The sequence below is a fragment of the Pseudomyrmex gracilis genome, unplaced genomic scaffold (assembly GCF_002006095.1).
Source record: "Pseudomyrmex gracilis isolate BER0280 unplaced genomic scaffold, ASM200609v1 scaffold_183, whole genome shotgun sequence".
Lineage (NCBI taxonomy): Eukaryota > Metazoa > Arthropoda > Insecta > Hymenoptera > Formicidae > Pseudomyrmex > Pseudomyrmex gracilis.
The window spans coordinates 135,331-155,800 of NW_018020767.1; the positions used below are offsets into that span (position 1 = coordinate 135,331).

A 20,470-nucleotide genomic window follows, 5' to 3' on the forward strand; every position below is an offset into this window, starting at 1 on the left:
AATAATAAAGAGTAACGTGATTGATCTGTGATTGTCACGCAAGGTAACAGTGATACACGGTCTATACGTGATCAACAGCCAAGTTCGAAGAACCTTATTTTGATCGCAGTCAGGCAGTCGTATGTAGCGATCCGAAGTGAACGGTTGTGGTGCCTCTGAAGATATAATAACTTTATAATAATTTTCTATATCGTGACTCTCTCTAACGAGTAGAACATGAAAAGCAACAAGTTAGACAATACATTTTAGACTTCGAAGATTTCGCTACATACAAATTTTTTCACCTTTCGATACAAAACGCTCTACGACTTTGAGTTTCTGTTAATAATCAGTGTGCTGTTCGTATCATTTACGTGCGGGACGATCACAGATCAATCACGTGTAGTGAAGTGAGTTTGCAGCTTTCTCGCAAGCAAATATTGTAAAACTATTTTGAAGAAATAAAAGTAAGTGGATTATACTATGACAAGTGCATAAAAGGTTTATATACATATATGTAAAATACAATATAGTAAAAAAAAAGTATCTTTAAAAGTATATTTTATATTTACGTAGATTCCGAAGAGATTCAGAGCTACTGTAGATTTTTCGAATAAAAAATACGAATCGAACAAAGTGCGATAAAAACTCGGAAAGGTTGAAAGAGAGTAACACATAATAAATATGTATTTTTCGTGATCACTTGAAACTTATCAACAAGAAAGTAAAGGACGACAAAGGATACGATAGAAAATAATTGTAGGATAAGAATAAGAAAGACACCGATCATTAAATGAACTATGATTATGATACGTGATAACTAAATTTTTTCATAAATACCTACAAGATTTCAGGTACGTATATTGTAATCGTCACCGCAGAAATTGTGTAATTAGAATTATTTGTTTTGTGAAATTAGTTATAAAAATTAAGTATTTTTTAGCGTTCTGAGAACTTACTAAGTATTGCGCTTATGTTTACAGTTTAACACTGAGGATGACGTTACTGGAGAATATAATTAAAATTCAATTTTATTATTCGTCATTTGTTGTGTGTCATATCTGTAGCACTTCTGCATTCTACGGTAGTAGAATTCAACCGCAGTTCATAAGTTGCAAAATTACACAACTAATTGTCAATTAAAAAGTTATTTATTAAGCGTGAAAAACATGCAGCGTGACAATCGACATTATCAGCACCTGTTGCTTTTCTTCTCTGATCAAAAGAAACCAGTGAAGCTTACTTAACTCTTGCGACTAAATGTCCGCAGTTTTTACCAAAGTCATCCTGTATGCGCAAAGTCCTTTCGTCAATTCAAAATTGGCAATTTTGACTTAGATCTCGTACGCGTAAATGGGAAAAAGAAGTTTAAGAATGAAGACTTGCAGAAACTTTTAGATGAAAATCCAAAAAAACGTATTGCAAAAGAAACTGGCTAGAAAATTGAAAATTGTTGCGCGACGCACTATTTCGCAACATTTACAAACTATGAAAAAACTTCAAAATTTAAAAAAACGCATGGACTTGACTAGTCAAATTCGTTGCAACACTTGCATTTCACTGCTTTCAAAACACAATAAGCAAAAGCACTTTCTGGATCACGTTGTGACTGGTTGTGAAATGTCGATATCTTACGATACTTCTAATCAAACAAAAGCAAATACAAACAAGGAAAACAAAATTAAGCTCTGTATTTGGTGGGATAATAAAGATGTTATATATTACGAAGTGCTACGATCACATGAAGTTGTTATCGGCCGCTATTCACAACAATTAAATAAATTAAAAGAAGGATTGACCAGTAAACGACCGCAAATAGCGAACGACAGACGTAAGGTAATTTTTTTTCACACATATTTTGTCCACCTAACTGTCCTTAAGTCCGTGAAAGAACAAACATTGGATTTTGGATGGGAAGTCTTACCCTATCCCGCGAAATCTTTTGATATTGCTTCATCAGAGCGTTACTTATTCCCACAACTGCAGACCATTAAAGACGAACAGTTTCAAAATTTCGAGGAAGTCAAAAAATGGATCGATGAACGAATTCATTCAATAAACGACCTTTCATCGATGTCTGATTATTATGGAATTTGCTTATTACCACAAATATGGAAAAAGTGTGTAGCAAGTGAAGGAAAACAAGTAAAGGAAAACGAGTGAAATTCAAGGTATCATTTTTTTTTAAATATATGTGTTCTTTTTTAGCAAAACATAAACACTAAGTAACAGTTAAGTAACAGTTAACACAAATAGTTTATTGACAGTTTGTATTTTTTTACATATAGGAATCACCGCAAGTTTTGTCTCTTATCTCACCGAATCGAATCTTAACTCAGTCTTCTATTAACTCAGTCCAATTCGTCATATTGCTTGATAGTGATGATGTGTTAGCTTGTCTTAGGGAAGACAAGCAACGTCATGGCAATCGTCACACCCGCTCTGGATCCGTCTTCCAAAAATGCGCTTTTGGACGCGTATGTTCGCAAATGAAAATCGTATAGAACCGTATTCCAATAATATTTTTTCTAAAAAGAATTTTGTATTCTATACTACTGTCAGTGTGATATTTATCAATTCTTTACTATCTTAACAGGACAAACGGTTTTTGTTATAGATATTTGTATATGTATACTTTTATGTATAACGCTTTGTTCGTTAAAAAATCTTGGGTTTTACCATTACACAACTTATTACAGTTAGATCAAACATTCTTCATACAGTGCACTAGTTAACATAGATTTAAATGTACGTAACATAGATTTAAATGTAACTTATGTCCTTGTGTCCACTTTGCGCATACGAAATGACTTGGTAAAAACTGCGGATACATAAGTTAAGAGTTAAGTAAGCTTAATTGATTGGTTTTGATCAAAGTAGAAGAGTAACAGGTGTTAATGATGCTGATTATCACGCTGCATGTTTTTCACGCTTAATAAATAACTTTTTAATTGATGATGACTTATTTCATGTTCTGTAATATTACTTGTCACCTAATTCAATATACACAATGTGATATCGATACATATGAATAATGTAATACTTCACATTCTTTCTATTTCATGAGATAGAAATATTAGATATATATTTTTTTTTATTGAGGTTACACTTATAGTTTATGTACTTTTTTGTAAAATTGCAAAAGGGCGGAAAAATTTTTCAATTAGAAACGTAGCTTTGATCGATGTAACTTTGTGAAATTTATAAGAACGTTTTACTGATATTAATAAGTTCGAGATAATTACTTTTGTTTTTTAATCACAAACGAAGAATCTATTTTATGAGATATAATGTGTATACAATCTAGTAATGATTTTACAAATGATTGTACAAACAATCTAGATTTCATAAAGTAATAATGTTTTTATCAAATACCTAATTGAAAATAAGATCATGTAACTCTCTGGAAAAAAATATTGTCTAACAAATTTACGATTATAATAAGTATCGAGTATTTAGGGCGGAAATTTTGTTTCTACCGCACGCGCGATTAATTTTTTGTTTTTCAATTTCTCGTAATTTCAAAAGTGAACGATGTTGTACGAAGAATCACATTATTATTGTTCGGAGTAGCGCGAAAAACGAACTCGTGTAAGGGCGAGAGACGATTTCGATGCAAATATCCGTCGGAGAACGTCGCGCGAATCATCCATGCGAGAAACTCGAATCCTCCGGGTTCTGACTTGATCGCGTACGTCTTGCCATTACCCGCGCAAAGGCTTTTTCTGCGGACGTCAACAGTTTTCTCCTAGGAGTGGAGCGTTTTCTTTATTTTTAGAATTGTGCGCAAGCGCGCGCTCGCGGGAGAGAGAGAGAGAGAGAGAGAGAGAGAGAGAGAGAGAGAGAGAGAAAACGGTGACACTATGTCTGACGTAAGATGAATATATAAAGTGTCCGGAATCTCTCTTGAGAAATATTTTCAAGTGCTGAGTCTTCGACGAGATTAAGTCAAGGAATATTTAGTACGGCGGGCTATTCGTGCTCGACACACTAGAAACTGATATAATTCTCAACGCCATGATTAAAGGAGGTAGCTCTCGTCTCCGACACACTTAACTTATCAAATTTATCTACATGTTTGTTTACTTGTCATTTGTTAAACTTTTCTCTTTCTGCAGCATCTAATTTTGAATTTATATCTCTCTTCCGCTCGCATCCATGTCTATTGCTCACATATCGCAATCTCACATCCCTGTGAAAACTTGCATCGAGTTAATTATATCCTCCCGTATTTGCAAACTTTATGTGACGTTGGCCCTTTGAGAACATGCGTTCATCGATAAATATAAAATCGCTTTTGCAAGACAGATTAGAAAAAGAAATGGAATATGGTGGTAGAGGAAGAAGAGAAAGAAGGAGAGAGAGAGAGAGAGGAAGCAAAATCGTCGCTGCTCTAACGCTGATTGCGCCGGACGTTGAAAGCGCTCGGACGGGGTCTAGTAAATTAAGAACGTCGGGATTATAATTGCTGTGGATTCTCATTACGGCGAAGATAACGAGAAGTTCGTTGCTCGCTCGATTTATCGATCGACGGGGGAGGCGCGACAAAGGCGGAAGATTGCGACGATATTGCGACGTTTTGTCCGAAAGTAGTCGGTCGGCGAGATGCAAGAAACTCGGAGCGCGGCGAAGCCGAGAAAGACGTACGAGGAGAAGTAAGCGTGCGAGATATGAGGTGGAATTCCGTGAAGCGAATAACGGGATTAGATGCGACTTCATTCTAAGGCTAAAGGGGATCGGGAGAAAACGGAAGATGTTCGCGCGGCCGTAAACTCGTTCGAGACGATCGACTTTAAAGCAAATAACGAGATCGTCTCGATCGCGAAAGCGCCTCTCCGAATCTCGGAAAAAACAAATTGACGACGAACGGAAACATTGTCGATATTAATTCTTGAACGATTCTTTGAAGAAGAAAACGGGGCACGGGATTTCGGAGAGAACGAAGTCCACTCGAATTTTTTCGGGAAATTTAAAATTTAGATATTCCACCCACGCGGAACTACTTCGTAAACTTCGCGCGGTAAGACTCCTCGGAAAGACAGATTTATTTGAAGCGTGTATGTATATATATATATATATGTATATATGCATATGTGAAGCACACAATACGACACAAGAGCGAGTAGACAGTTAAAAGCTCTTCTCCCGCAACTTATAGCCAAAGTACGAAATGTACATTTCAAACGTGTACTTCAAACTTTTCAAGTATACGTTGTTATAAAAAAAAAAAAAAAAAAAGAGAACAATGTGTTTTCTCTTTTGAACACTTGGAGCACGCACATCGGGTCTTCTATTTTTGCAACTATATTATTACATTATTAATATAATCACAATAACATATGCTTCAAATATCAATATATCGCATATATTGGTATCAAATTCGCAAATTAACATCGGCGTAGAATATTTCGCGGAGCTCAATTGCTGACGTCATATAAATTCGCGCGCGTTGGCAGGCGGTGAAACGCGAACTCGCTGAAATATTATACGTACCGGTTTCAAATCTCGATTTAAACGAGCATTAACGCTGCAAGCGCCACTTCGCCATTTCGCGCAGTCTACATATATCGCGAACACACTTTTGCCAGATCGTAAACTCCATTTGCCGCTCTTTAATCAAAAATTAGGACATTGTGCGAGAATTAAATTTTTTTTTTTTTTTTGTAGAATTTAAAAGAGCGAGAGAAGAGATTGGAAACTCGCGACGCGATATTCCGTGCAATAAACAAATCTGTTAGGCGAAATAGCGGCATTGTACGTATGACAGGAAATAGGAAAAAAAAAAAAGGAGCCATTGTGCACTTGTGTATACGCGCGCTTTTCTCTAAAATCGTTTCGTCCAAACAGGCTTTTAGCGAAACAACGCGCATGCGAATCCCTCATCGTCGAGGCTTTCTCTCTCTCTCCTTCTTTCTCTCTCTCTCTCTCTCCCTCTCTTTCTCTATCTCGCGCGTTACTTGGCGTTTCGCTATTTACTCAGACGGAAGCTATTCACGGGAAAATTTGTCGGATGAGACGGCGCACTATGCCGGAGAGATGCACAATGCGCGCTCCGCGTGCCGAATGCAAAACACGGGCCCCGCGCGACAAGGGTGACTCGGTGCATTCCTACTAATTGGCTCCTTCATGCCACGTCGCGACGTATCTCTCTCCGTCTCTCTCTCTCTCTCTCTTGTTCCTACTTCCCCTTTTGTACGTCCTTCCTTCGCTTTTCTAATACACAGGAATAAAAAACGCACAAGAACAGTTTGGAGATTTCTCGTATCGGAAGAAAAATTTTTCTTTGACGAACTTTCTCTCGTAATTAGTAATTGTTGAATTATTTATCGATTGATTGGTACTAGTTCCGTCACTCTTCTCATTTCTCGTCTACTCGATGCGTTTTCGCGAACGTACTTATATTGCGTGTTCAACTCTCTCTCTCTCTCTCTCTCTCTCTCACGCGCGCGAGCAAGATATTGACGCGGGAGATAAATCTAATCCGAACAAGGATCCAATTTGATTCCTCTCTCTTTCCTGCGGAAGAGAGGCAAGCGCGGACGAGCAGAAAGACACGTCGTACGTAACAGAGATCCGGTGTTCATCTCCCGCGCGTGCCTCTCGTTTACTTTTCCGGCTTTCTCTCTCTCGCGAAACTCGAAAGAGAGAGAGAGAGAGAGAGAGAGAGAGAGAGAGAGAGAGAGAGAGATCTCATCGACGCCGGAAATAGATTTCGATCACAGAAGAGCGTCAACCTCTCGACGCGGGTCCCAGATGGGTATCGCCGTAGCGAGAAATATAAGTGGCGCTACCACGGAAACGTGATAATTGAATTGCGGTGCGGGGTAAAACGGGAAGAGGGGAGGGGTGTGAAAGGCCGCCGCAATAGGAGGCGTACGTGTAATATGTATGCGATTATTTTTCCGAGATGAATTTCGCAGAAAGTACGACGTGTCGCGAGCGCGCGTTTATATTTTATATATATGTATATATATAACGCGAAATTTACGAGAGACACTTTGACAAAATAATTAACTCCCGGGAGGAAGTTTCAGCCCCTTCATTAGTCAAACTTATCGAAAGATAGAAATCAAACTCGAAAAGTGTAACGTCAACTCCCGCCGCGCTACATTCGAGTGCAATCAATTTTAACCCTCCTCGTCTATGCATAATGAGGATTTCAGTCCTCAGAGAAAAAATGTCTTTGTTCAATTTCTCTCCGAATCGAATTTTTATCGAAAGGGTTTTTAATATTTTTCGCTCAAGTGTCGCTTCTACATCAAAGTGAAGACCTCGTAAGGTATCGCAGAATTTTCTAAGATTTTTTGCCAAGCCTAACAACAGCAAGAAGACAAGTCTGTGATCTCTCAGATCTGGTTATGCAGACGGAGTTAGTAAAAGAAAAAAAACCACATATTGCAGACGAAGAGTCAATTTTGCGTAGTAGTTTCTCTCCCTCGCCGTTGTTTGACGTTTCCGCTTTTGTATCGTTTCTAATTCCATTCTACGGCACGTACGAAGTTTCCGCGTGTGTACATAAACGGATTTCAACCGCACGCGCGTCGATACATATATATATATATATATATTATACAAGTCATTCAATCAAGTGGCAGTATAACGTTGCAATTGACTCATAATCACGCAAATTTACTGCACGGAGTAATTGCGGTAGGAGTTTAGTTTTATTGCCGGAATTAAATGTCGATGGTTGTTCAAGGAAAACCGCGCTTCGAAAACTTCGCGAAGTCTCTCGAGGACGCGTTTTGTCTGTACGACAAATTCCATCCATCTCGTCGAACCGATCATGCTTTTCCCTCTCTCTTCCCTAGTTAAGGACTTGGAAACTAGCGAAGAGAGTTAGTGAAGAGAGAGAGAGAGAGAGAGAGAGAGAGAAAGAGAGAGAGGCTTTTCCTCTCTCGTCGCGTAATGGCAGCCGCGCCGAACATCGCGGAATTCAAGTGCGCGGAACTTCCGGCGTGTGACACGCGAGTGTGCGCGCGAAAGCCCTCGCGTTACTACTGGGACAAGGTACATATTTTATTAAATCCTCCCGCGGCTGTACATCCTCGGCGCCGTGTTAAGGAAGGTAGAACGACGAGTACGTTTAAGACCTTCTCTCTCTCTCTCTCTCTCTCTCTCTCTCTCTCCCTCCTTGCCATCTTGATATATATATATGTCTGGATACCCGAGGCTTGTTCTTACAAACACACTTGGTTTAGTTGGGTATACTAGGGCCTAGGAGTTGTGTTGTTTAAGTAGCTTGCTACTACTTGGACTACAACCTTAAGCTGTATACCTGGCGAAGCACCTTCGAATTTCGAGAGAGAAGGGAAAATCGAGGAGTCTCTCGCAAGTTCGAGATTGCTCCGAGATGAAGCTCGTTAAATGTCCCAAAGCCTTGTTGCGAATAGAGCATTTTCGCGTTTCGCGAACGGTAAAATTAATTCATCAACACTGTAATACGCATTTTGTTCGCGATCGTTACCCGTACGAAGATTTCGCTCGAGTAACACGTTTTAATTATTTTCGAACGAGAGATGTTGAAACTTTTTTCTCTTCGCCGATTTTCGACAAGTTTCGCCGTTCCGTCTCTATTAACATCGCGCGAAAGAGTCAGTCGCGTCGAAGATCGCGCGAGAGGGAGGGAAGTACGCTTGAAAAAAAAAAAGAAGAAAAAAAAAAAGAGGTAAAAGATTCTGTTCCTCTGTGAAGGAGAACAACTGGCGGACGTTCGCCGACAATATCCGTAATGACTATCGAGAGAAGTTACACCGGTTCTCATGAATTTCAGATTCTTGCAATTTGTATTCCGGAATATATATACATATATATATACATATATATATATATATATGTATACTTTCCCCATCCCGCGACCCTAAGTTTCCTAAGTGAAACAAACAGCACGATTAATTCAGCGCATCGGGATTTCCCGAGATGTAACCGAGCGAAGACGCCGATTTATCCAGTCAACGAAAATAAAGAGGAGATGCGTTTTCTCGAACCAGCGATTCGCGATGTCGTTACATACAGGTTGCCGAAGGGAAGAGGAGAGGGAAAGAGCGAGGAAGAAAGAAATAAAAAAAAAGCGAGAAAGAACAGTCGAGAGAGAGAGAGAGAGGAGCAATTTTGCCGATGCGATCGATTAAGTCAGCACGCGGCTGGAGTGCATTACGACGCTATTCGGTGTCATAATTCGTTGGCAATTTTATCGGAAACGATCGAGTGTGTGTCGACAAATTGCATCCACATCGATCCGTCTTTTTTCCTTCTCCCGGCTCGCGCGCGCCGGGAGAAGGAATTTCATCCTAATTTCGATTTTGTTCCTCGAGAGTTGCGCACGAGATGGGAGAAACACTCGGGGCGACGCGACGTTTTTTCTTTCAATTTTGATTTGCTTCGCGAAAGAGTGTCGCGAGAAAATAAACGCAACATCCGGTCTCTTTTTAAGCAAAAGGGCGAGAGAGATTCGCGCGTGTCTAAGTATTCTCGACGTTCTGATTTCATGAGACGAACTAATGATTTCATAGCGTCGTCCGCTTCTGAATTATTCAGAAATCACAATTAAAAGCCTCTTGTATGTAGTGGATGTATATCGGGGAGATATACGCGCGATATAAATATATTAAATATAAATATATTTGCGCGACGCGAGCTATTGCAATCGGACAACACGCGCGACGACGATTATCGTCGAATAATCGACCGTCTTCGAGCGTTTGATGTATGTACGTAGCTTATAAACCGAAAGAAATTCTCTTGAGACTTTCTCCTTCAACAACCTCTCCGAGAAATTAAATAAACAACTTATGTTCTTCTTCTGTGCCGATTGCTTTATTCAGAGTTTCACACAGTTAATACTTGGCCTTGTCGTATCGACTCGTGTGTCATTAACGCGTAATCAAGCATCAATATCGTTTCTTTTTATCGTACACGAAACCCTCTTGTGATCTCCTTAATATCACGCAGATCGCGTGATGACGACGCGAAAACACAAATCGCACGTAACGACAAATAAGCACACGACACACAGTATAGTTCAGAAGCCAATCGCGGTGAAGCGTTAAACGTCCCGGAATAACATCCATCGTCGGGGGCGTCGACGCTTGTTTATACGGTGCCGGAACGTTGACGTGTTTTTCCAGAGATATGGACGTTTAACGCAACAATCTCTATCTCGTCGCCGATCCTCGGTGGCGTGTAAGCGACGTGGCAAAGACGACGACGACGACGACGACGACGACGACGACGAGGTTTCTCGCGTCGCTTCGCTTTTATACGATATTCGCGCTATTTCGGAAGAGAGGCGTTCGTCGTCTTCGACGAGGGTGGCGTGTGTTGCTCGATGACGCGAACGAGACAGGCGCGCGCGTTTTCCGCTCTTTCTTCAATCACGATCGACCGGGAATAATGCACTAACACGCTCCGAGAATCGATACGCGCAAGTGCCGCATATAAGGGGACAAGCGGAACACAACGTTTCATTGTTGCACCGTCTGGCAGGTTGCGCGATATCGATCATCCCGCAGACTGGCACAAACACCTCCCGAGGTGTCTCTCTCCTCGTCATCGCTAAACACGGTTCGACTGACGTGGAGTTTACTCAAGCTCTCTCTCTCTCTCTCTCTCTCTCGCCTCTCCGTATGTACGAAATTACCGGAACGAGTGATGAACGAGGATGAACCGTTTCGGCTTCTTCGTTCTTCTCTGTTTTTCTTGAGAATTCTAAGATCGTTTTTCTTTCGAGAAACTTTTTTCAAAAGAATCACAGAAAATTTATTTCAGAAATCAGAGCTTCTTCGATAAAATCTTTTTACCACGAGATACGATGATGAGATTTTAATTGCGAGTTAAAAGCCGTTGTATATTCGACAACCGAATACGGTTGTCTAATGCGTGTGATTTTTGCTTCTTCATATTTATAACCTTTCCGAGTCGTAAAAAAAAACCGAAGACACGCTTACTGTTTCTCGCTTTGCCCGCAGAGAAGACGAGACGCGCACGCGTTACTTAATTGCTTTTAGTAACATTTATGTTAAAACGAAAGACAAACCACACACGTGACACGTGTATCGCCGACATTTGAGTTAATGTCCACGTTTGCCCATTATGTAAATGTATTTAACGATCGTCTTTCAGCGCCAGGTAACGCGCAATATCCCCTCTCTTCGCACATTCAGCCAGTACATGTCACTCCGTGTGTATATTACTGTGTGCATCTGTAATGCACAAAGGCGGATAACATGTATATACATATATATACATATATATATATATACATATATATGTATGCGTATCTAAGTTCAACGTCCGATACAGATTGTGACATAATTCGCCGCGACTACAATTCGAGTTTCGCATTCCTCCACGACGATCCCAATCTATCGCTAGATCGATCGCTCGCAATATAGATTTCTCCTCGCGTGTCCCACGCGCAAAACGCGACGCGCCTACCGCGTTTTTGTTTTCTCACCCATTTTTTGATTCTCTTTTTCCGTACTTTATTTTCCGGCGGTGAGACGAGATTTTTCTTCCGGAGAGCGACATTCCGTTCCGAAGTTTCGCGCTTTATTTTTTTTTCCCCGAAGTAAAACCCGGAAAATTCAACCGAATTCCCGGACGTTGTCGTTCGCACGAGCGCGTCCCGTAACTTTCGCGTTTTTTTTTCTTTTACGCTTTTTTTTTTTTTTTTTCGTTTCTTAATCAATTCCGATAGCGACAGGTTACCGCGCCCGTTCGCTTCGATTGTTCGGAGAAAGCGCGTCTCTCCTACGGACGATTGAATTTTCTTGGTCTCGCTTTCTGTCGCAAGAGTGTCGCTCGTCAATTGAAAATTGCAATGAGAGACGTCTGGACGCGCAAAAATAAATTGCGCGTTCAATAAGACAATTGCAATTAGACAACGAAACGAAGTCAAATCCCGGACGATTTTTTGTTCAAGCGCGTTACTTCAGTTCCCGATCGAGTGTTCGAAATTGGTCGACCTCTGTTCCCACACAGTTTGCGACACTGGCAGAGATTTAACGACGAGATTCACGCGTTTCTGATTGTCGCGTCTCTCTCTCGCGTCGAGAAACGTTTCGTAACGCGCGTAACTTGACGCGAACTTTCACGGCTACGAGTATAACGTCCCACGATTTGCGGATTCCTCTGCCGGCGATTATTATTATTAGCCTGCCACGCGATAAGTACAACGACCGTCGTCCCACTTTACGCTGAGTGGACCTCGTAACACTGAGGAGATACGGTCGAGAGATGATGTCCCGTGATTGGCGTGCGCGTCTTGCGCTTCGTCCTTAGGTGAGACGTTACGTAATGCACGTGGTGTGTGGCGGCAAATGGGATGCGACATTCTCCGCGAAAAAGGTATTGCAATTAGTAATTCATTATTTAAAACGTTCGCGTTATTGCGAAACGTAAATTTTATTTTCGAGCGGAGTATATATAGCACGTGGGTGTGCAATTGAGATTCAGCGCGACCGCCGAAATTAACCTTTTAATACGGAAATTAATTTTTGTTCACGTTTTTTTAACACAAGAATTTAATTTTTGTTCAAAACTACCTCGCGTTTTACAGTGGAGAGTTTTTTTCTGCAATGGTAAAAAATTTTAAAAATAATTTAGAAAATACGTCGTGGTAAATGTCTGGCACTTAGACCGAAAAATGTTCTTTTCAAAAAAATTAGTAAAAACGTGAACTTACGTGAAATTATTTTGCTGCGTGATATTCCTTGCGTCATTGAGGCGTACATAAAAAAAAAAAAAAAAAAACGAACTAACGTTACAATCGAGACATCAAGATCTCGATTCCTTTCTCCTCTTGAATAGATAAAGTGCATTCTTCTGGTTACATTTGCTTTTCAAAAAACTTACGTAAAACGTAATTAATTTTTCAACCTTCATGACGAAAAATGTCGTCATGGCCGGTTGAGAGGTTACAACAGATATTTACACGTTTCGTTCAACATTTTTAATTTTAAATTATTTCAATTAAACAATTTAATTCGAATTTGCACGTATATAAACAATTGTTGATCGTTCTTGGACGTTTGATTTTCTAAAGGAAAAAAAATGAGATTTGGGATATGATGTGAGTTAAGAGTTAACTGCCGCAACGAGAGTGCGCCCGAATGGCAGGCCGGTCAGCGTTCTCGATCCCCGTTCATGCACTGTCACTCCGTGTCAGCAAATATGTGTTACACGAAACGCACACTCGCCGCGCTACCGCGATTACAATCCGCGAATGATGACGCGCCCTCGACGTTAACCGCGACAAGCGGGACAATCGCGAATCGATTTGTAACCGGAAGAACAAAATAAACGATACGTTTACACACACGATATGAGCTCACATGTTGCTCACTATTCCGCGATAAACAGAGCGGAGATAAACAAGCGAAGTAATGAAATTTAAATTTTATGGAAAAATATGCGCAGCGTAATGAGATCCGTGACAGAGTTCAAATTTCAAAGTGTTACAATTATGTACTAATAAATCTAATTAGATGACAAATTCGCGCGGAGAAATTTGTCAATGTGTCTTCCATTGCAATAAAATTTCCCACACACACACACACACGAGAGTGTGTGTGCGTGTGTTTTACGATTTTATGACTGCCGCATAACTTGGCGCAGTCATTATAATGTTTGCTCGCAATTGAAAATGTTTTAACTGTGACGAATGTTATATAAAATACAATTCGTCGTATTGTGTCGAACCGGAGAAATCCGGTTGTAGAAACGCGCAAAGTTATTGTTATTTAAAATTTTAATTATATACGTAGCTGTGCGCGGCGACACGTGTGCGTCGCGCGAGCACGCGCTATATTGTATATTACATTTCACCAGAGAGTTTAATTAATATTTAAAATAATTGGATGTGCTTTTTAACCGAAGTATATAGTGTTTCTAAATAAAAAAATATAAAACGGAAGTTTTAAATACCGAAAGTAACAATGGTACAATTTTTGGAATTACGACGCAATGTTGATTCGAATAATAAACTTTCTTGACGTCACTGTACGTCTCTCTGCGTTCTGTTGCCGCGCGAAAGCGCGAAGTATATTTTCGCACTTCGTTCGCTCTACTTGAGAATATTCTTATTTTTTCAAAATGATTAAACTCAATATTTTTGTAGTTTATTTAACGTTTAACGTTTTGATGGTCTGTCCGACATAATTGTTTTGTCAGAAATAATAAATATTAAACCGCATTACTTCTACTTTAATTGTGTTCCACATACGTCAATAAACTTGGGGTTTTTTTTTTTTGCACATCTTGTCTTTCTAATCTGCAAACGCGTCTGATATCAGATCGACCGATACTGTGAATAATTCATTTAATCGTCATTTTGTAGTCGACAGATATCGGGCGTAACGAGCGAGAATAGAATCGCACGGTTCAACGTGACGATCACCGCGAGGGGGAGGGAGGGGAAGGGGGGAGACGAAGTGAATCTAATCTTCCTCCCGTTGAAGTAACATCGTCGACGGTGCAACAACGTCGAAACGATCCTCCCGACGTGTTCGCGCACATCTCCGAGCGAGATGTTTTGCGAGCTTCCGAGTCGTGCGGCGCAGTGAAAACCGGGGAAGGCCCCCGTAATCCCGTTGATTAACAATCCGACGGATGTTCGCGTCGAGTATCTCTCTCTCTCTCTCGCTCTCTCTCTCTCTCTCTCTCTCACACGCGCGCGGGCGCGAGAGTTACGAGGAGCGAGTTCAAGCGCGCCGCATCGCGCCGCACCACCCGAAGAAGGATGACGCTCTCGCAGTGGATTTTTACGGTCGTAAGCCGAGCGGAGGGAGGAAGGAGTGAGCCCCCAGGTTTTGTATCCGGTCGCGCTCCAATTTGCGTAGTTTTATCGCTTCGTTCCGCGACCGCCGCGGCAAAACACGCAGGAGCAGCGCAAACGACGCGGCGCGGCGCGCGTTTTGCACACCTGCATTAATTTTCTCATTCACGCGACACTTTGACGACGGCGCGCGCTCGTCGACGGGAAGTAAACATGAAATTGATGGTCCACACAACCCGGAGAAAGATTAGCGCGACACTGTGTCGAGAGACAAATTCGCGCGTTTCTCCCGCCGCAACTTTGTCTCGCGCAGCCACGTTTTTGCGAAACTCGCTTGAAAAATCTCCAGCAACAAACAAACGGTTCGCTTACGAGCATTATTAGACGTTCAGTATGCCGACCGGGAAAAAAGATGGACATGATTAAACGAGAAACCCCGTCTCGAAACCCCCAAAGGGGCGGCGGTTAGACGCGCGTCGCGCCGGTAAGAAGCGCGTTTACGCGAGGAGAGAGATTATCTTCGGGCGCGCGCGTTGTAACGAGCGGAAGAACGACCTGGGCGAGAAGAAAAATAGAATAGAACGAGGGACCAAGAACGAGAGAAGGGCGGGAGGTAGAGACCGACGAGAAGAACTCGTGCGGGAACGTTTCTTGCGCGCGGAAACGTCGCGCGCAGAGAGAAGTACAGACAAAAGTACAGAGAAAAGTTCCGGCGCGCGGGGTGCTTGGAAAGCAAACGAGAGACGTTCCTGAAAGAACGAAGATGGCGGAGGAGGGGGGGGGAAGGAGAACGGCGCGGATAAGGAATCCTGAGAGAAAGAATCCCGATGATCACCGGGAGCGAGACGAGGGAGGGAGGGAGATGTGGGTCTAAGACGAAGTCTCAAGAAGTTCGCCCCCTTTTGCGGCGAGTTTTCGCGCAGAGAAACGAGCGACGCAGCAGCAGCAGCAGCAGCAGCGCACCTTTGCAAACTCATTTTTCGCGCACTCTTCCTCGCGCGAATTTTTACCTACCTTACCCGTCACGGTTTTCGTTGTGTCGCGTCGTCGCGGAGTCATCGTCTCCGCATCCTCCTTGAGAAGTACCGCCGACCAATCCCCTCCCTTTTTTTTTTTATTAAGAACCTGCCACATTTACCCAACCGCCGAGATTTACGGTATATCCTTCGCGCGCTTCTCTCACCTCGTGCGCGAGAAATACCCGCGCCTCGGGCGGTCCGCTTCTGTGGCCCCGCTCTATCTTTCTTCTCGCCGCGAGCTCTCGATCGCCGCGATTTCTTTTTTGACGTGAAAAATACATGTTTTTTTTTTTTTTTTTTTTGAAAATTATGTATCCAATCGTTCGAAAGCCGATTTCTCTCGCGCAATATCACGTCGCTCGTTTCGCTCGAGAGACACGACGCGATTCTCGAGCGCGTCGTTTTTTTTTTTTTTTTTCAAGATGCGTTCCTCGCGGAACACGCGCGCTGCATGATTAACGATCCGTGAGGACTTTAAGGAATTTAACGGCTCGCGAGCGCGTTCAGCGCGCGCGGTTCAGCGCGAAATTATTTAGCAGCGCTGATCTCGTATTCTCTCATTTAACTCCCGCCCCGTGTCTCTATCCGTGAAACTTCGCCGGCGTTTGACGCGACGAATTCACAAAGGGAATATATCTACGCGATCCTCTGGCGCGCGTAGATCGGCAGGTGCATCTCACCGGGAATTCGTACGAGCGATTTCGCACAAACGGACGTCAATTTGAAGGCGCAAGCCGATGTACAATCGGAAGACGACGACAGCAACGAAGAAGCGCGCGCGCGTGTCTTCCTAGGTTCGACTCTTTTGAGCGTGTGAAGCTACCTTATCACGCGCGAGAGTTCGTGTGATACAAAATCTATCTCGAAATCTCGTTCCCCTTCTTTGTCTGTCAGCCATCTGTTTCTTCAGACGATATCTCCGGAGATTTTCCACCTGGCGCATCCGGAATCGAGCTCTTGGGTCTGCGAGCGAGCGCTTGAAAGATTTCACGTCCGCCGTGCCACGTTGATTGATATCGAAGCGAACGTAGAAGCCGCTTAGCGAATTCGCGACGTTTGCCCCCGACGAAAGCGAGAGAGAGAGAGAGAGAGAGAGAGAGAGTTCTAATTTAAGCAGAGATAAGAGAAAAAAAAGTGATAACGAAAAGGATAGTCGAGACGGAAGCTCCGCCGTGCTAAGAGAAACGAATTGTGGCTCTCTCTTTTTTTCTCTCTCTCTCTCTCTTTACTTATTCCCCTTCCGCGAGGCGAGAAGAAAACGGGATGAAAATGCGCTGTGGAAACTCACCCTTTTGGGTCTGTCCGTCGGAACTTGTCGCACACAAAGAAACTCCCCGCGAGTGTTCATTCGCCGAGAGAATTTAATGCGCGCGTTCGGCCGCGCCGCAATTAAAACGCGCCGCCGCCGCGGATTGATTCCCGCGCACCTCACTTGCAGAAATCAAATCAATCCGTCGTCGTCGTCGAACTCCTCTCTCGAGTCTGATTACTTATTCTCCCGATAGAATAGCGAGAAAGAGAAGGGAGGAGGAAACGCGTCGAGAACAACGCGTAGAACCTTACCACGGAACAATGCCCCCGCGCTGCGCCTCCGACGAGAAGACGGGTGCACAAAGGGAAACTATCTCTCTCGTCTCGGGCATCTATCAAGGCGCGGTGACCCGCTTAACTACCTTTTAACCCTTTCCTCAATGAACCGAGGGCGATGGCGGCTTTATTGACGCTCGACCTTGAAAATTAATTCCGGCAAACGGCGCCGGGGGATGCTTGACAAAGAGAAGCGATTCTCTCTTCTCCTTTTCACAATCTCTTCCTCCTCCTCCTCTCTTTTTCCTCGAACATCGACTTCTGATGCTCTCACCGCCGCTTTCGTTTGGCGGTGGCGCGACTCTCTCCCGCGGGACTCTGCCCCACCGCAAAAGGAATTCGCCCGGGTATTTATTCACGGCGAGAAATTTAATCCGGAGTTCCCGGCGTAATAACTACCCTGTCGCGCACCAGGAATAACAATCGAGTTCGCGGCGCGTCCCGCCGCTCGTCTGCGAATTAATTTTCGCCGGCGGCATAAACTGCGAGAAGTTACGAGGGCACGTCGCGCCACAGTAGCAGCTCGGGATATAATCATTGGCATCCTTGATCTCTCGGATATAGCGCCATTCGCGAGTGCTTCACGTAAGGTCGGTCGATCCTTCCTCTCGCGCGTTAATTTCCGCGCGATGCGATCTCACGATCGTAAAGTTAACTCGATACGTAACATTGCAGCGAGTTTAATCGCACAATCTATAAGAAGTTCTGGATAAAAAGCGAGCAAGGAGAGTTTTATTTTAATAATAATAATAATAATAATTAGAACATTTCGCGCGTTCTATATGTGACTTTTAATTTTTCAAAATAGGAGAGATATGATAACAATATACGACGAGATATGATAAATGTGGTGAATATATACATATTATATGCGTATCTGCAGGAAATTATTATATATTAATTTATAAACATGAAATTGTGTGGTGTTAATTTGTGTGTCGAACTGTAAACTTGTCAATTTGTAAACACTTAATTGCAAATCTATTGGTAAAGTATTGATGTCACAATGTGATATTATAATTTCTATTGTAATTTCTATTTTAATTATTCGAGAATAAAGGGCAAATTATTGAATATATATATATATATATTATATTATACCACGTTTAATTGACGACAGTTGTGTAACAATAGCCATCCACATCGGCGTCTCTCGACGAGCGATTCTTAATTTGCTGCGACACAAAAGAATTAATGAGGAAAAAACGCGACGAGAGAGACACGCGTACTCTCGAAGGCGTGTTTCCGCCGCGATGCGATTTATCGATTGCTGTTTATTTCTGTTTTCTTTTATTTTTTTTTTTATTTTTTTTTTTAATTAAACATAATTTTTTTTCTCCTCGTCGTCGTAAGGATTTAGCGATACATCTTAGCGTTTAGAAGCGGCTTAAGAAAAGCCGCTTAAATGTCACCGGCTTTTCCCTTATTTCCTCAAGTATCTTCCTGCCTCGCGAACTTTTGATCTCGAAATGCTGCTTCCCGGAGTGCTTTTGTCCCCCGGAACCCCGGTCTCGAAAATTACGAGGCAACGCAAGACAATGACGGCTTCTTTCTTTGCGCAGCGCGTCGAAGTTTCCGATTCAATACCGCAAGAAACTTCTTCCGCGCGCGCAGTTCCTCTAGTTACGAGTTTAAGTTGAGATCGTTAATACACGTGTAGAGTTCGCGATGAGTAAAGTGCACCGCCGGTCCATCTTTTCGACAAACTTCTTCAAGCAAATTTTCTCTCTCTCGCGCAAGTTCGATTCGAAAAATTACTTTGAATATTTATTTTCAAACATCACTTCAAATCTTTTTTCTTTTTTTTTTTTTTCAATCAAGCTGGAAATAAAACGTGTTTAAAATGAATGTTCGCTCTCTGCAATCGCTGCAAATCGAGGAAATGAGAATTAACGAGCAAACTTCACGTTTTTCAACTTTCACTTTTCCACCCCGTGTCGCGAGACAAAACTCCTTGTTTGTCTCGTCATCGCGAAACTAACAACGCAACCTCTTCTCGCTCGCGTCGACCGCGAGAGACACGGGGGGTTTCCCTTTACGATAACGTTAAATTAAATTACACGCTAGTCCGCGCTCCACGCAGTCACGACGGCACACTTGGCACCGAGTGCCGGCCATGCATAATGCATACGGTATTTTGCGATGTTCGGATGCGAACCCTCCGCCGCCGCCGCCGCCGTCGCCGCTGCCGCCGCTTCCACTTCGCCCTAGCTGCTACGAATTCTCGCGGCGTGCCGCGTCGACTTACGACATTCGTGAAGGGACAACCGAGGAGAATGGGGGTCCCTCATCGCACTATGAATTTCGAGTGTGGCGCGCGCGAGAGCGTCTTTCTCCTCCCCCTCCTCCAACACTTGCTAATAGAACCGCAAATATCGACGATCTCGAGGGAGGTATGAAAATCCCGTTTCCACAAGGGGAACGAAATGTACCAGATAAGCACTTTATCCCGTCATCAAGACACTCGTCTTCCGGTGAATCGAATTGCGCACGTGTGTGATCTCCGGATCGCTACACGTAGTTCGTCGTTCGACTGGTGAATGCACGTCGGTGAAGAATCCGATAGAAGAATCGAACGAGCAATAATCAAAGTGTTTCTACATTTTTTTTCTTCACATTTACTATCTCGTAGCGAAACCACATCGCTGTTTTCGAGTCTCGCTCTTTCAGAGTTCGTCGTTACATCGCGCGAGATGAGAATCTTAGAATTCTGACGAAATCAAACGATATGTGAGATATGACAAATGTTGAATTTATAAACGCAGATATTGCGTCGAAAAAAGAATCAGATCGCTGTAATATACACCGAAAAAATTGTATTCTTGTTTTGAGGATATCCCACTTACTTTAAGTATATATTTTATACTAAAAATAGGCGCTAAGAAGAGTTTCTTATTTTAAGAGGAAAATTCTCTAAATAGTAATATTGATAAGAATATATACTGATTGGAATATAAAAAGCCTCTATAGAAAAACATATATATCTCACTATCGAAAAAGACTATATCCTTAAATTAAGAATATATTCTTAAATAAAGAATATATTTTTAGTTTCAGAAGAATATCATGTGAAATTTTTAAGAAGATTTTTTAAGTATAAAATCTTCTA

General features: G+C 42.4%; 1 long non-coding RNA gene across 1 annotated transcript; it reads left to right on the plus strand.

The window, feature by feature from the left end:
* The first annotated feature begins 98 nt into the window (after nt 1-98).
* On the plus strand, nt 99-2,935 carry LOC109858046. Its single transcript, XR_002250565.1, has 5 exons — nt 99-446; nt 556-833; nt 963-1,815; nt 1,966-2,150; nt 2,268-2,935. It is a non-coding gene; the product is annotated as an uncharacterized LOC109858046 (long non-coding RNA).
* Nucleotides 2,936-20,470: the final 17,535 nt, after the last annotated feature.